The sequence below is a fragment of the Pleurodeles waltl genome, chromosome 12 (genome assembly GCF_031143425.1).
Source record: "Pleurodeles waltl isolate 20211129_DDA chromosome 12, aPleWal1.hap1.20221129, whole genome shotgun sequence".
Classification (NCBI taxonomy): domain Eukaryota; kingdom Metazoa; phylum Chordata; class Amphibia; order Caudata; family Salamandridae; genus Pleurodeles; species Pleurodeles waltl.
The window spans coordinates 1,967,951-1,984,417 of NC_090451.1; the positions used below are offsets into that span (position 1 = coordinate 1,967,951).

General features: G+C 39.5%; 6 non-coding genes across 6 annotated transcripts; all 6 read left to right on the plus strand.

The window, feature by feature from the left end:
* The first annotated feature begins 3,080 nt into the window (after positions 1 to 3,080).
* TRNAS-GCU (transfer RNA serine (anticodon GCU)) lies at positions 3,081 to 3,162 on the plus strand. The gene has a single exon. It is a non-coding gene; the product is annotated as a tRNA-Ser (tRNA).
* A 505-nt stretch (positions 3,163 to 3,667) lies between these two features.
* Positions 3,668 to 3,749, plus strand: TRNAL-AAG (transfer RNA leucine (anticodon AAG)). Its single transcript has one exon. It is a non-coding gene; the product is annotated as a tRNA-Leu (tRNA).
* A 4,649-nt stretch (positions 3,750 to 8,398) lies between these two features.
* TRNAS-GCU (transfer RNA serine (anticodon GCU)) lies at positions 8,399 to 8,480 on the plus strand. The gene has a single exon. It is a non-coding gene; the product is annotated as a tRNA-Ser (tRNA).
* A 504-nt stretch (positions 8,481 to 8,984) lies between these two features.
* On the plus strand, positions 8,985 to 9,066 carry TRNAL-AAG (transfer RNA leucine (anticodon AAG)). The gene has a single exon. It is a non-coding gene; the product is annotated as a tRNA-Leu (tRNA).
* Positions 9,067 to 13,715: 4,649 nt separating this feature from the next.
* TRNAS-GCU (transfer RNA serine (anticodon GCU)) lies at positions 13,716 to 13,797 on the plus strand. Its single transcript has one exon. It is a non-coding gene; the product is annotated as a tRNA-Ser (tRNA).
* Positions 13,798 to 14,301: 504 nt separating this feature from the next.
* TRNAL-AAG (transfer RNA leucine (anticodon AAG)) lies at positions 14,302 to 14,383 on the plus strand. Its single transcript has one exon. It is a non-coding gene; the product is annotated as a tRNA-Leu (tRNA).
* The last annotated feature ends 2,084 nt before the right edge of the window (positions 14,384 to 16,467 follow it).

The following is a 16,467-nucleotide window of genomic DNA, read 5'->3' on the forward strand; positions in this document are numbered from 1 at the left end:
AAAGGTTACCAAAATTGTGTGAATTACATCGTACTAGACATAAGAAAGAGACTGCTGGTGGTGTAGTAGGAGACATATTTGGGACGATAATTTCTTCAGTGGGGGTTATTATGAACTCCATAAAGATTCAAAAGTTGTCTACTATTGAGGATAACATGCTGACAAACTTTTCAGGGGCTATACTCCTGATGGATACTGAACTTGCTGCGGAGGGGGCTATGCCTCTTCAAAACAGGCTTGCTTTAGACATTCTTTTAGTGAAAAATGGCAGAGTTTGTAGATTGCTCAATGGGTGTAATTGTTGCGCTTACATACCAGATAATAGTAATGAGATTAGAAGTATGCTTACTAACTTGACTAGGGATAGTACGGCTTGAAGGATTTGAAAGAACCAGGTGTTTGGAAAAAGGTTGGGAAAGGATTTGCTTCAGTGGGAAATTGGATTAGTAACATTTGGCATGGGATATTGTCTAAAATAATACAGGGGATATTGATTGTTATAGATTGCTTATTTGGATCATGGGTGGCATGTAAAATTAGTAAAAGAATAAAATTGAAGATGGCGAAAAATAATAGGAGGAGGGAAGAAAAACAAAGGGAAAAATTATTCAGGGCAAGATCAAAGGGGAAACCAAGAAGGGAAGAGATTGATATGAGGGAATTTTAGTATGTAAAATTAGTAGGGAAGATTTGTGTGATGACAAGAGTCATCAGAGGAGGGATTGCTGGAGTGTGTCTTTTAAAATTAATATTAACATGAAAAGCTTACAATATATTGTGTAATGAAGCTGCATAAAAAATGTGTTAACGTAGAAATAATGCACACGTTTGAAATGTGCCCACGGGGAGTGGCTACCAATGTATACGAAGACTAATGAAAGTTATTAATGCTGAATTAATTATGTACTAATGTTTTTAATTTGTATTAACATATCAAAATTGGAGTTATTTATTAGGAGTTTGTTCATTAAGCAGTAGGCCTTAGTTTAGCGGAGGTCTGTGCCTAGCTGCCTGGTCTCATATTAAACTGTCTTTTTCTAACGTGCAATGTGCTATTTTCCTGAAGGACATGAAACTGTACATTCCCAGAAGCTAGAGATGTGTGTAGCTGTAGTAAATTCTTTCTCATGGGACCCTACTTGCTCAAGGAGACATTCTTGCTGAATGCAACAGTGTAATTTGTAACAGGTGCAAGGCTGCCTGGAGTAGGAGAAAACAATGGAACTACTGACTGTAGCGTAAAATGTAACTTTTCTTACCTGACATTCCAACCGATGAAAACGTCAATAACATGGGCCAATCAACGACATGAGAACTGTGGTTTGTGTAAAACTCTGGTGAAGATTATTGGACAGAGATGGCGATGCACCAATGATTATCCATTGAGGAATTAGGAGTAAATTAGACAGTTTTGATTTAACCACATGACCCGAGGAGAAATCAGGCATTTATTGGACATTCCATTCCAAGCCATTCTTTGCCATTCTACTGAGCCATTTAGGCCATTTCGTTTGAGACTTTGCCGTTTGTTCGCCCTGTTACTCTAAACCACCCTTTACTTATTCCTTACCTGATACTTACTTCTCCTCTATATGAGGGAAGTTCTTGTTCCTTAGCTATGCCATACTGATACTTTGCCCTGTCCTTTCTTTGCTGATGATGCAAACGAATGATGTCCCGAGGACGATGACTGACGCTGTTTGCTGATCCGTTGGATGGGTAACTATCTGATGAAAATTGTAATTGTCTGTTTGCCTTTTCTTTCTAGGTACCAACTGCTCTTTGATAGAGGCCATAGTTAGATGTTTTCCAAATTTGTGTTTGCTAAATTGTTTTGCATGAAGCCCAACATGCTGATGCTAATATGAGGTTATTTAAGGTGTTCACTAAAATCTGACGCAAATAGACAAATGACTGAGTTCTTGCTTTGTTGAACCATGCACTACTGAGACTTTGCTAAGTTGCTTCTTAATAATTATGTGTTAATACTGAGTGAATATTCTCTATGCATTGATTAATTGCGTTTCTAATTGCAAATCTGAAGAGTTACTAATGAGATGAATTGCTGATGAGATTAACAGAAATGACTTTAGATTGTAACCAGTAGGGAAATAAATATCCTAACACTTAACTAAATTGGTGTGGTTATTCATGACTGAAAGATCATGGTGTGTTCACTTTATTGACTCTCATTAAAGGTTATTGATTAGCATGCTGATTAGTTATTGCGATTGTTGTTGAGATATTGATCTATTGATTTGTGATGCCAAAAGACATCTCGTACTGGGAAGTCCCCGAACCTGGTCTAAAAGGTTCATCGACCTAGGCGTGTCTCCTTGTAAGTTTACTTATCAAGGCTCTGACGCGCCTTCACTAATAAAAAGTAATCTGATCGCTTGCTGCGGAGTCATCGTCAACAAAAACTACCAAAATATTACTTCAATGTATTGTAATTACGACTGCCTCAGTTTTATGCATTATGTGAGTAGTTGGACAGCAATTTATTTAGCGCAAAAATATTTCTTGTTGATGCACGTACGTTTTTAAACTGAAGTGTCATAGCTGTAGCGGCAATACTCCCAGTTTAGGTGGTTTTATAAACTAAGTTTTACTTTCTCCTACTTAAAACTTTTTGCAGAACAATGCACATTAAATGGGAAGGCAGTTCCTTAATTGTGTACTATTTGCTGCCTAATGTTGACATGTAAGCACACCACCAATAACTGACACCTAGAGACTCGAAAGCGCCATACCAGTACAATATTTGTATGATATTGCACTTTAAATCCACGTACAACTGAATTAAAGCAATCTTAGCTCATTTGAGGGTAGTGTGATAGTACATCACATATGGATAGAACACGTTTGGAAAGTGTAATTTTCATGATTACATTACATTTAACATATAAATTCAAGCTGAAGTAGGGATGGACAACAAGGTCGTATAGAGCAAAGCTGAAGACAACAAGTTACCATAACAATCTGTAAATATATGCTCTTTATTATGTTTAGACAACTATCACCTAATAGAACACATTTTGGCTACCATATTTTGTACTCCTGAAACATGGTGTTTTGAAGACGAGGTGGCCGAGTGGTTAAGGCGATGGACTGCTAATCCATTGTGCTCTGCACGCGTGGGTTCGAATCCGATCCTCGTCGGTTTTATTGTTCCGTCTTTAGTTTTTAGTATGTGGTAGGGCTGGGTTAACCCTATTTTATGTGAAAGTTAAATGACATATCCCATGGTATTTCCGGCAGTACAACGGCTCAGTTTGGAAACACCGCTCAGTTGAGTACTGTGCTTAGGCATTACTGTAAACAGCGCCAGCTGGGTTCTGCTCATGAATCACAAAATCTTTCCTGAGGCGGAGGGTTGGTAAGTTGAGGGACGTAGATAGTTTGATTCCTTATCCTTAAAGAAAGAGAAGCAGCGCGTGCGGGACGCCAATGTAAGGGTTGTCTTCCTACGGACTCTCAGGACTGGCGCTCCCTGACACCTCCCATGGCCCGGGCCAATCCTGACCTACTGAATGTATCACGTGCCTGCTGCTGTTGGCGTTGACTTTCCTAGGATCACTTCACAGGCTATACACCCTTATTCTCCAACTCCCCTATACAACAGAACATCTCACTTCAGAAAGCTTACAGAAACAGGTTTGCACAGGGTAGTGTGGCTGAGTGTTCTAAGGCGCTGGATTAAGGCTCCAGTCTCTTTGGAGATGTGGGTTCGAATCCCACCACTGCCAGTATTTTTCAACTCACAAACGTATTTTGTCTGCATCAGTGTCTCACTCTCTGCCTTCTGCACCTACGATCCACATAGCGAGAGGTGAGACTATGTAAAGTGGTGACGTATATATATAAGGGTACCCAGACAGTGGGACCGAGCCTTCTTATTTAAAAAAACCACAACCTAAGGTGACAAGAATTGTATCGGTAAACAAACCAGCTATCTTGAAGTCTAACTATAGAGGCGACGAGAGGGGTCACTGTGATGCTGAAAGTTCAGTGAGTGTAAACAGTAGAACGCTGTGTGATACGTTTCCTTGCAGTGATGACAACTCGCGTTTCTAAAGCAGAGAGCAAACATACAATGGGGAAGAAGAATAAATAAGGAAAGACAGATATTATATGCAGACAGTTATTATACTTTGCTTTTCACCTGTAACTCGCTCAACTGTCGGCGAATGCTGCGTTACCCTGCATAGCCAGGGCACCACAGCGGGTGTCCACAGTGTTTGGCCAAGTTACTATAGTTGTGCGCTTGTAGATGTGAGGTAGCGTGGCTGAGCAGGCTAAACTGGCTAGATTTAGGCTCCAGTCTCTCTGGAGCCTTGGGCTTGAATCTCAACACTTTAAGTTTACTTGAACCAAATACTTTTGCAAAAAAGGTTCATGTAATACATATTCATTAGGGTCTTGGTTGTGAGTATAACACTAATGGATAAAAGTGGGACTAACAATGCTACAATTCCTGAGACTACCACTGCACTAACAGCCTGGGAGAGGTTTGAGCTGGATACAAAATACTTGCATGAGGGAACAAACTCGAAAGGGGAACTATCCACTGATGTTTTCTATCGCTTGCTGAGTGAGTATGTTGACACAATGGATGCAAAAGATTGTTTTGTGTGTACACAGATTCCTGTTTCGGTACAAGAGGGGGTTACCTATCATAGACTGTCATTAACATATGGGATACGTTGTAGTCTGTTACTAACAAGATTCTATAACCAGGAAGAGATTCAATATTTTTACTCAAATCATGATCTTGTGTTTTCTAATGTGCCTATCATAGAGGATGTGAGTGGGGTAGCTAAGTACTATAGCATAAAGTTAGTTAAAGGATTCTTTCAGGCGACATTAACAATTAGTACATCTTATGCACACCACAATAATTTGACATGTTTGCTTACACCTGTAGAGAAAAGCTTTTTAGATCACACGGAAGAGAGAAGAAGGGCATTGAAGGGTAAACTAGAGAAAGGATTACAGCAACGGGCCTTTGCTAGTAGTGACGGTTATAGTGCAATTAGAGAACAAGGGAAGTTAGATTTAGACGCACTACATGTAGGAAAGCTTTGCATATCCAAGACCAAATCATACTATGACAATGTGTTTGTGGGAATGAGTGAATGGAAGCGTGTGTTTTTGTTTCAGAGTAAATGGACGTTCATGTTAAATGGACAGGATCCAGCAATCCCCGGGATTTATTATATATGTGGACTTAATGCTTATTACCGTCTTCCAAAGGGATAGTATGGGACATGTTATTTGGGGATAGTTTTCCCATAGATATATCAACTTGACGATTTGAAAAGGTTACCAAAATTGTCTGAATTACATCGTACTAGACACAAGAAAGTGATTGCTGCTGGTGTAGAAGGAGACATATTTGGGACGATAATTTCTTCAGTGGGAGTTATTATGAACTCCATAAAGATTCAAAAGTTGTCTACTATTGAGGATAACATGCTGACAAACTTTTCAGGGGCTATACTCCTGATGGATACTGAACTTGCTGCGGAGGGGGCTATGACTCTTCAAAACAGTCTTGCTTTAGACATTCTTTTAGTGAAAAATGGCAGAGTTTGTAGATTGCTCAATGGGTGTAATTGTTGCGCTCACATACCAGATAATAGTAATGAGATTAGAAGTATGCTTACTAACTTGACTAGGGATAGTACGGACTTGAAGGATTTGAAAGAACCAGGTGTTTGGAAAAAGGTTGGGAAAGGATTTGCTTCAGTGGGAAATTGGATTAGTAACATTTGGCATGGGATATTGTCTAAAATAATACAGGGGATATTGATTTTTATAGATTGCTTATTTGGATCATGGGTGGCATGTAAAATTAGTAAAACAATAAAATTGAAGATGGCGAAAAATAATAGGAGGAGGGAAGAAAAACAAAGGGAAAAATTATTCAGGGCAAGATCAAAGGGGAAACCAAGAAGGGAAGAGATTGATATGAGGGAATTTTAGTATGTAAAATTAGTAGGGAAGATTTGTGTGATGACAAGAGTCATCAGAGGAGGGATTGCTGGAGTGTGTCTTTTAAAATTAATATTAACATGAAAAGCTTACAATATATTGTGTAATGAAGCTGCATAAAAAATGTGTTAACGTAGAAATAATGCACACGTTTGAAATGTGCCCACGGGGAGTGGCTACCAATGTATACGAAGACTAATGAAAGTTATTAATGCTGAATTAATTATGTAATAATGTTTTTAATTTGTATTAAAATATCAAAATTGGAGTTATGGATTAGGAGTTTGTTCATTAAGCAGTAGGCCTTAGTTTAGCGAAGGTCTGTGCCTAGCTGCCTGGTCTCATATTAAACTGTCTTTTTCTAACGTGCAATGTGCTATTTTCCTGAAGGACATGAAACTGTACTTTCCCAGAAGCTAGAGATGTGTGTAGCTGTAGTAAATTCTTTCTCATGGGACCCTACTTGCTCAAGGAGACATTCTTGCTGAATGCAACAGTGTAATCTGTAACAGGTGCAAGGCTGCCTGGAGTAGGAGAATACAATGGAACTACTGACTGTAGCGTAAAATGTAACTTTTCTTACCTGACATTCCAACCGATGAAAACGTCAATAACAAAGGCCAATCAACGACATGAGAACTGTGGTTTGTGTAAAACTCTGGTGAAGATTATTGGACAGAGATGGCGATGCACCAATGATTATCCATTGAGGAATTAGGAGTAAATTAGACAGTTTTGATTTAACCACATGACCCGAGGAGAAATCAGGCATTTATTGGACATTCCACTCCAAGCCATTCTTTGTCATTCTACTGAGCCATTTAGGCCATTTCGTTTGAGACTTTGCCGTTTGTTCGCCCTGTTACTCTAAACCACCCTTTACTTATTCCTTACCTGATACTTACTTCTCCTCTATATGAGGGAAGTTCTTGTTCCTTAGCTATGCCATACTGATACTTTGCCCTGTCCTTTCTTTGCTGATGATGCAAACGACTGATGTCCCGAGGACGAAGACTGACGCTGTTTGCTGATCCGTTGGATGGGTAACTATCTGATGAAAATTGTAATTGTCTGTTTGCCTTTTCTTTCTAGGTACCAACTGCTCTTTGATAGAGGCCATAGTTAGATGTTTTCCAAATTTTAGTTTGCTAAATTGTTATGCATGAAGCCCAACATGCTGATGCTAATACGAGGTTATTTAAGGTGTTCACTAAAATCTGTAAATAGACAAATGACTGAGTTCTTGCTTTGTTGAACCATGCACTACTGAGACTTTGCTAAGTTGCTTCTTAATAATTATGTGTTAATACTGAGTGAATATTCTCTATGCATTGATTAATTGCGTTTCTAATTGCAAATCTGAAGAGTTACTAATGAGATGAATTGCTGATGAGATTAACAGAAATGACTTTAGATTGTAACCAGTAGGGAAATAAATATCCTAACACTTAACTAAATTGGTGTGGTTATTCATGACTGAAAGATCATGGTGTGTTCACTTTATTGACTCTCATTAAAGGTTATTGATTAGCATGCTGATTAGTTATTGCGATTGTTGTTGAGATATTGATCTATTGATTTGTGATGCCAAAAGACATCTCGTACTGGGAAGTCCCCGAACCTGGTCTAAAAGGTTCATCGACCTAGGCGTGTCTCCTTGTAAGTTTACTTATCAAGGCTCTGACGCGCCTTCACTAATAAAAAGTAATCTGATCGCTTGCTGCGGAGTCATCGTCAACAAAAACTACCAAAATATTACTTCAATGTATTGTAATTACGACTGCCTCAGTTTTATGCATTACGTGAGTAGTTGGACAGCAATTTATTTAGCGCAAAAATATTTCTTGTTGATGCACGTACGTTTTTAAACAGAAGTGTCATAGCTGTAGCGGCAATACTCCCAGTTTAGGTGGTTTTATAAACTAAGTTTTACTTTCTCCTACTTAAAACTTTTTGCAGAACAATGCACATTAAATGGGAAGGCAGTTCCTTAATTGTGTACTATTTGCTGCCTAATGTTGACATGTAAGCACACCACCAATAACTGACACCTAGAGACTCGAAAGCGCCATACCAGTACAATATTTGTATGATATTGCACTTTAAATCCACGTACAACTGAATTAAAGCAATCTTAGCTCATTTGAGGGTAGTGTGATAGTACATCACATATGGATAGAACACGTTTGGAAAGTGTAATTTTCATGATTACATTACATTTAACATATAAATTCAAGCTGAAGTAGGGATGGACAACAAGGTCGTATAGAGCAAAGCTGAAGACAACAAGTTACCATAACAATCTGTAAATATATGCTCTTTATTATGTTTAGACAACTATCACCTAATAGAACACATTTTGGCTACCATATTTTGTACTCCTGAAACATGGTGTTTTGAAGACGAGGTGGCCGAGTGGTTAAGGCGATGGACTGCTAATCTACTGTGCTCTGCACGCGTGGGTTCGAATCCCATCCTCGTCGGTTTATTGTTCCGTCTTTAGTTTTTAGTATGTGGTAGGGCTGGGTTAACCCTATTTTATGTGAAAGTTAAATGACATATCCCATGGTATTTCCGGCAGTACAACGGCTCAGTTTGGAAACACCGCTCAGTTGAGTACTGTGCTTAGGCATTACTGTAAACAGCGCCAGCTGGGTTCTGCTCATGAATCACAAAATCTTTCCTGAGGCGGAGGGTTGGTAAGTTGAGGGACGTAGATAGTTTGATTCCTTATCCTTAAAGAAAGAGAAGCAGCGCGTGCGGGACGCCAATGTAAGGGTTGTCTTCCTACGGACTCTCAGGACTGGCGCTCCCTGACACCTCCCATGGCCAGGGCCAATCCTGACATACTGAATGTATCACGTGCCTGCTGCTGTTGGCGTTGACTTTCCTAGGATCACTTCACAGGCTATACACCCTTATTCTCCAACTCCCCTATTCAACAGAACATATCACTTCAGAAAGCTTACAGAAACAGGTTTGCACAGGGTAGTGTGGCTGAGTGGTCTAAGGCGCTGGATTAAGGCTCCAGTCTCTTTGAAGGCGTGGGTACGAATCCCACCACTGCCAGTATTTTTCAACTCACAAACGTATTTTGTCTGCATCAGTGTCTCACTCTCTGCCTTCTGCACCTACGATCCACATAGCGAGAGGTGAGACTATGTAAAGTGGTGACGTATATATATAAGGGTAGCCAGACAGTGGGACCGAGCCTTCTTATTTTAAAAAACCACAACCTAAGGTGACAAGAATTGTATCGGTAAACAAACCAGCTGTCTTGAAGTCTAACTATAGAGGCGACAAGAGGGGTCACTGTCATGCTGAAAGTTCAGTGAGTGTAAACAGTAGAACGCTGTGTGATACGTTTCCTTGCAGTGATGACAGCTCGCGTTTCTAAAGCAGAGAGCAAACATACAATGGGGAAGAAGAATAAATAAGGAAAGACATATATTATATGCAGACAGTTATTATACTTTGCTTTTCACCTGTAACTCGCTCAACTGTCGGTGAATGCTGCGTTACCCTGCATAGCCAGGTCACCACAGCGGGTGTCCACAGTGTTTGGCCAAGTTACTATAGTTGTGCGCTTGTAGATGTGAGGTAGCGTGGCTGAGCAGGCTAAACTGACTAGATTTAGGCTCCAGTCTCTCTGGAGCCTTGGGCTTGAATCCCAACACTTTAAGTTTACTTGAACCAAATACTTTTGCAAAAAAGGTTCATGTAATAAATATTCATTAGGGTCGTGGTTGTGAGTATGACACTAATGGATAAAAGTGGGACTAACAATGCTACAATTCCTGAGACTACCACTGCACTAACAGCCTGGGAGAGGTTTGAGCTGGATACAAAATACTTGCATGAGGGAACAAACTCGAAAGGGGAACTATCCACTGATGTTTTCTATCGCTTGCTGAGCGAGTATGTTGACACAATGGATGCAAAAGATTGTTTTGTGTGTACACAGATTCCTGTTTCGGTACAAGAGGGGGTTACCTATCATAGACTGTCATTAACATATGGGATACGTTGTAGTCTGTTACTAACAAGATTCTATAACCAGGAAGAGATTCAATATTTTTACTCAAATCATGATCTTGTGTTTTCTAATGTGCCTATCATAGAGGATGTGAGTGGGGTAGCTAAGTACTATAGCATAAAGTTAGTTAAAGGATTCTTTCAGGCGACATTAACAATTAGTACATCTTATGCACACCACAATAATTTGACATGTTTGCTTACACCTGTAGAGAAAAGCTTTTTAGATCACACGGAAGAGAGAAGAAGGGCATTGAAGGGTAAACTAGAGAAAGGATTACAGCAACGGGCCTTTGCTAGTAGTGACGGTTATAGTGCAATTAGAGAACAAGGGAAGTTAGATTTAGACGCACTACATGTAGGAAAGCTTTGCATATCCAAGACCAAATCATACTATGACAATGTGTTTGTGGGAATGAGTGAATGGAAGCGTGTGTTTTTGTTTCAGAGTAAATGGACGTTCATGTTAAATGGACAGGATCCAGCAATCCCCGGGATTTATTATATATGTGGACTTAATGCTTATTACCGTCTTCCAAAGGGATAGTATGGGACATGTTATTTGGGGATAGTTTTCCCATAGATATATCAACTTGACGATTTGAAAAGGTTACCAAAATTGTCTGAATTACATCGTACTAGACACAAGAAAGTGATTGCTGCTGGTGTAGAAGGAGACATATTTGGGACGATAATTTCTTCAGTGGGAGTTATTATGAACTCCATAAAGATTCAAAAGTTGTCTACTATTGAGGATAACATGCTGACAAACTTTTCAGGGGCTATACTCCTGATGGATACTGAACTTGCTGCGGAGGGGGCTATGACTCTTCAAAACAGTCTTGCTTTAGACATTCTTTTAGTGAAAAATGGCAGAGTTTGTAGATTGCTCAATGGGTGTAATTGTTGCGCTCACATACCAGATAATAGTAATGAGATTAGAAGTATGCTTACTAACTTGACTAGGGATAGTACGGACTTGAAGGATTTGAAAGAACCAGGTGTTTGGAAAAAGGTTGGGAAAGGATTTGCTTCAGTGGGAAATTGGATTAGTAACATTTGGCATGGGATATTGTCTAAAATAATACAGGGGATATTGATTTTTATAGATTGCTTATTTGGATCATGGGTGGCATGTAAAATTAGTAAAACAATAAAATTGAAGATGGCGAAAAATAATAGGAGGAGGGAAGAAAAACAAAGGGAAAAATTATTCAGGGCAAGATCAAAGGGGAAACCAAGAAGGGAAGAGATTGATATGAGGGAATTTTAGTATGTAAAATTAGTAGGGAAGATTTGTGTGATGACAAGAGTCATCAGAGGAGGGATTGCTGGAGTGTGTCTTTTAAAATTAATATTAACATGAAAAGCTTACAATATATTGTGTAATGAAGCTGCATAAAAAATGTGTTAACGTAGAAATAATGCACACGTTTGAAATGTGCCCACGGGGAGTGGCTACCAATGTATACGAAGACTAATGAAAGTTATTAATGCTGAATTAATTATGTAATAATGTTTTTAATTTGTATTAAAATATCAAAATTGGAGTTATGGATTAGGAGTTTGTTCATTAAGCAGTAGGCCTTAGTTTAGCGAAGGTCTGTGCCTAGCTGCCTGGTCTCATATTAAACTGTCTTTTTCTAACGTGCAATGTGCTATTTTCCTGAAGGACATGAAACTGTACTTTCCCAGAAGCTAGAGATGTGTGTAGCTGTAGTAAATTCTTTCTCATGGGACCCTACTTGCTCAAGGAGACATTCTTGCTGAATGCAACAGTGTAATCTGTAACAGGTGCAAGGCTGCCTGGAGTAGGAGAATACAATGGAACTACTGACTGTAGCGTAAAATGTAACTTTTCTTACCTGACATTCCAACCGTTGAAAACGTCAATAACGAAGGCCAATCAACGACATGAGAACTGTGGTTTGTGTAAAACTCTGGTGAAGATTATTGGACAGAGATGGCGATGCACCAATGATTATCCATTGAGGAATTAGGAGTAAATTAGACAGTTTTGATTTAACCACATGACCCGAGGAGAAATCAGGCATTTATTGGACATTCCACTCCAAGCCATTCTTTGTCATTCTACTGAGCCATTTAGGCCATTTCGTTTGAGACTTTGCCGTTTGTTCGCCCTGTTACTCTAAACCACCCTTTACTTATTCCTTACCTGATACTTACTTCTCCTCTATATGAGGGAAGTTCTTGTTCCTTAGCTATGCCATACTGATACTTTGCCCTGTCCTTTCTTTGCTGATGATGCAAACGACTGATGTCCCGAGGACGAAGACTGACGCTGTTTGCTGATCCGTTGGATGGGTAACTATCTGATGAAAATTGTAATTGTCTGTTTGCCTTTTCTTTCTAGGTACCAACTGCTCTTTGATAGAGGCCATAGTTAGATGTTTTCCAAATTTTAGTTTGCTAAATTGTTATGCATGAAGCCCAACATGCTGATGCTAATACGAGGTTATTTAAGGTGTTCACTAAAATCTGTAAATAGACAAATGACTGAGTTCTTGCTTTGTTGAACCATGCACTACTGAGACTTTGCTAAGTTGCTTCTTAATAATTATGTGTTAATACTGAGTGAATATTCTCTATGCATTGATTAATTGCGTTTCTAATTGCAAATCTGAAGAGTTACTAATGAGATGAATTGCTGATGAGATTAACAGAAATGACTTTAGATTGTAACCAGTAGGGAAATAAATATCCTAACACTTAACTAAATTGGTGTGGTTATTCATGACTGAAAGATCATGGTGTGTTCACTTTATTGACTCTCATTAAAGGTTATTGATTAGCATGCTGATTAGTTATTGCGATTGTTGTTGAGATATTGATCTATTGATTTGTGATGCCAAAAGACATCTCGTACTGGGAAGTCCCCGAACCTGGTCTAAAAGGTTCATCGACCTAGGCGTGTCTCCTTGTAAGTTTACTTATCAAGGCTCTGACGCGCCTTCACTAATAAAAAGTAATCTGATCGCTTGCTGCGGAGTCATCGTCAACAAAAACTACCAAAATATTACTTCAATGTATTGTAATTACGACTGCCTCAGTTTTATGCATTACGTGAGTAGTTGGACAGCAATTTATTTAGCGCAAAAATATTTCTTGTTGATGCACGTACGTTTTTAAACAGAAGTGTCATAGCTGTAGCGGCAATACTCCCAGTTTAGGTGGTTTTATAAACTAAGTTTTACTTTCTCCTACTTAAAACTTTTTGCAGAACAATGCACATTAAATGGGAAGGCAGTTCCTTAATTGTGTACTATTTGCTGCCTAATGTTGACATGTAAGCACACCACCAATAACTGACACCTAGAGACTCGAAAGCGCCATACCAGTACAATATTTGCATGATATTGCACTTTAAATCCACGTACAACTGAATTAAAGCAATCTTAGCTCATTTGAGGGTAGTGTGATAGTACATCACATATGGATAGAACACGTTTGGAAAGTGTAATTTTCATGATTACATTACATTTAACATATAAATTCAAGCTGAAGTAGGGATGGACAACAAGGTCGTATAGAGCAAAGCTGAAGACAACAAGTTACCATAACAATCTGTAAATATATGCTCTTTATTATGTTTAGACAACTATCACCTAATAGAACACATTTTGGCTACCATATTTTGTACTCCTGAAACATGGTGTTTTGAAGACGAGGTGGCCGAGTGGTTAAGGCGATGGACTGCTAATCTACTGTGCTCTGCACGCGTGGGTTCGAATCCCATCCTCGTCGGTTTATTGTTCCGTCTTTAGTTTTTAGTATGTGGTAGGGCTGGGTTAACCCTATTTTATGTGAAAGTTAAATGACATATCCCATGGTATTTCCGGCAGTACAACGGCTCAGTTTGGAAACACCGCTCAGTTGAGTACTGTGCTTAGGCATTACTGTAAACAGCGCCAGCTGGGTTCTGCTCATGAATCACAAAATCTTTCCTGAGGCGGAGGGTTGGTAAGTTGAGGGACGTAGATAGTTTGATTCCTTATCCTTAAAGAAAGAGAAGCAGCGCGTGCGGGACGCCAATGTAAGGGTTGTCTTCCTACGGACTCTCAGGACTGGCGCTCCCTGACACCTCCCATGGCCAGGGCCAATCCTGACATACTGAATGTATCACGTGCCTGCTGCTGTTGGCGTTGACTTTCCTAGGATCACTTCACAGGCTATACACCCTTATTCTCCAACTCCCCTATTCAACAGAACATATCACTTCAGAAAGCTTACAGAAACAGGTTTGCACAGGGTAGTGTGGCTGAGTGGTCTAAGGCGCTGGATTAAGGCTCCAGTCTCTTTGAAGGCGTGGGTTCGAATCCCACCACTGCCAGTATTTTTCAACTCACAAACGTATTTTGTCTGCATCAGTGTCTCACTCTCTGCCTTCTGCACCTACGATCCACATAGCGAGAGGTGAGACTATGTAAAGTGGTGACGTATATATATAAGGGTAGCCAGACAGTGGGACCGAGCCTTCTTATTTTAAAAAACCACAACCTAAGGTGACAAGAATTGTATCGGTAAACAAACCAGCTGTCTTGAAGTCTAACTATAGAGGCGACAAGAGGGGTCACTGTCATGCTGAAAGTTCAGTGAGTGTAAACAGTAGAACGCTGTGTGATACGTTTCCTTGCAGTGATGACAGCTCGCGTTTCTAAAGCAGAGAGCAAACATACAATGGGGAAGAAGAATAAATAAGGAAAGACATATATTATATGCAGACAGTTATTATACTTTGCTTTTCACCTGTAACTCGCTCAACTGTCGGTGAATGCTGCGTTACCCTGCATAGCCAGGTCACCACAGCGGGTGTCCACAGTGTTTGGCCAAGTTACTATAGTTGTGCGCTTGTAGATGTGAGGTAGCGTGGCTGAGCAGGCTAAACTGACTAGATTTAGGCTCCAGTCTCTCTGGAGCCTTGGGCTTGAATCCCAACACTTTAAGTTTACTTGAACCAAATACTTTTGCAAAAAAGGTTCATGTAATAAATATTCATTAGGGTCGTGGTTGTGAGTATGACACTAATGGATAAAAGTGGGACTAACAATGCTACAATTCCTGAGACTACCACTGCACTAACAGCCTGGGAGAGGTTTGAGCTGGATACAAAATACTTGCATGAGGGAACAAACTCGAAAGGGGAACTATCCACTGATGTTTTCTATCGCTTGCTGAGCGAGTATGTTGACACAATGGATGCAAAAGATTGTTTTGTGTGTACACAGATTCCTGTTTCGGTACAAGAGGGGGTTACCTATCATAGACTGTCATTAACATATGGGATACGTTGTAGTCTGTTACTAACAAGATTCTATAACCAGGAAGAGATTCAATATTTTTACTCAAATCATGATCTTGTGTTTTCTAATGTGCCTATCATACAGGATGTGAGTGGGGTAGCTAAGTACTATAGCATAAAGTTAGTTAAAGGATTCTTTCAGGAGACATTAACAATTAGTACATCTTATGCACACCACAATAATTTGACATGTTTGCTTACACCTGTAGAGAAAAGCTTTTTAGATCACACGGAAGAGAGAAGAAGGGCATTGAAGGGTAAACTAGAGAAAGGATTACAGCAACGGGCCTTTGCTAGTAGTGACGGTTATAGTGCAATTAGAGAACAAGGGAAGTTAGATTTAGACGCACTACATGTAGGAAAGCTTTGCATATCCAAGACCAAATCATACTATGACAATGTGTTTGTGGGAATGAGTGAATGGAAGCGTGTGTTTTTGTTTCAGAGTAAATGGACGTTCATGTTAAATGGACAGGATCCAGCAATCCCCGGGATTTATTATATATGTGGACTTAATGCTTATTACCGTCTTCCAAAGGGATAGTATGGGACATGTTATTTGGGGATAGTTTTCCCATAGATATATCAACTTGACGATTTGAAAAGGTTACCAAAATTGTCTGAATTACATCGTACTAGACACAAGAAAGTGATTGCTGCTGGTGTAGAAGGAGACATATTTGGGACGATAATTTCTTCAGTGGGAGTTATTATGAACTCCATAAAGATTCAAAAGTTGTCTACTATTGAGGATAACATGCTGACAAACTTTTCAGGGGCTATACTCCTGATGGATACTGAACTTGCTGCGGAGGGGGCTATGACTCTTCAAAACAGTCTTGCTTTAGACATTCTTTTAGTGAAAAATGGCAGAGTTTGTAGATTGCTCAATGGGTGTAATTGTTGCGCTCACATACCAGATAATAGTAATGAGATTAGAAGTATGCTTACTAACTTGACTAGGGATAGTACGGACTTGAAGGATTTGAAAGAACCAGGTGTTTGGAAAAAGGTTGGGAAAGGATTTGCTTCAGTGGGAAATTGGATTAGTAACATTTGGCATGGGATATTGTCTAAAATAATACAGGGGATATTGATTTTTATAGATTGCTTAT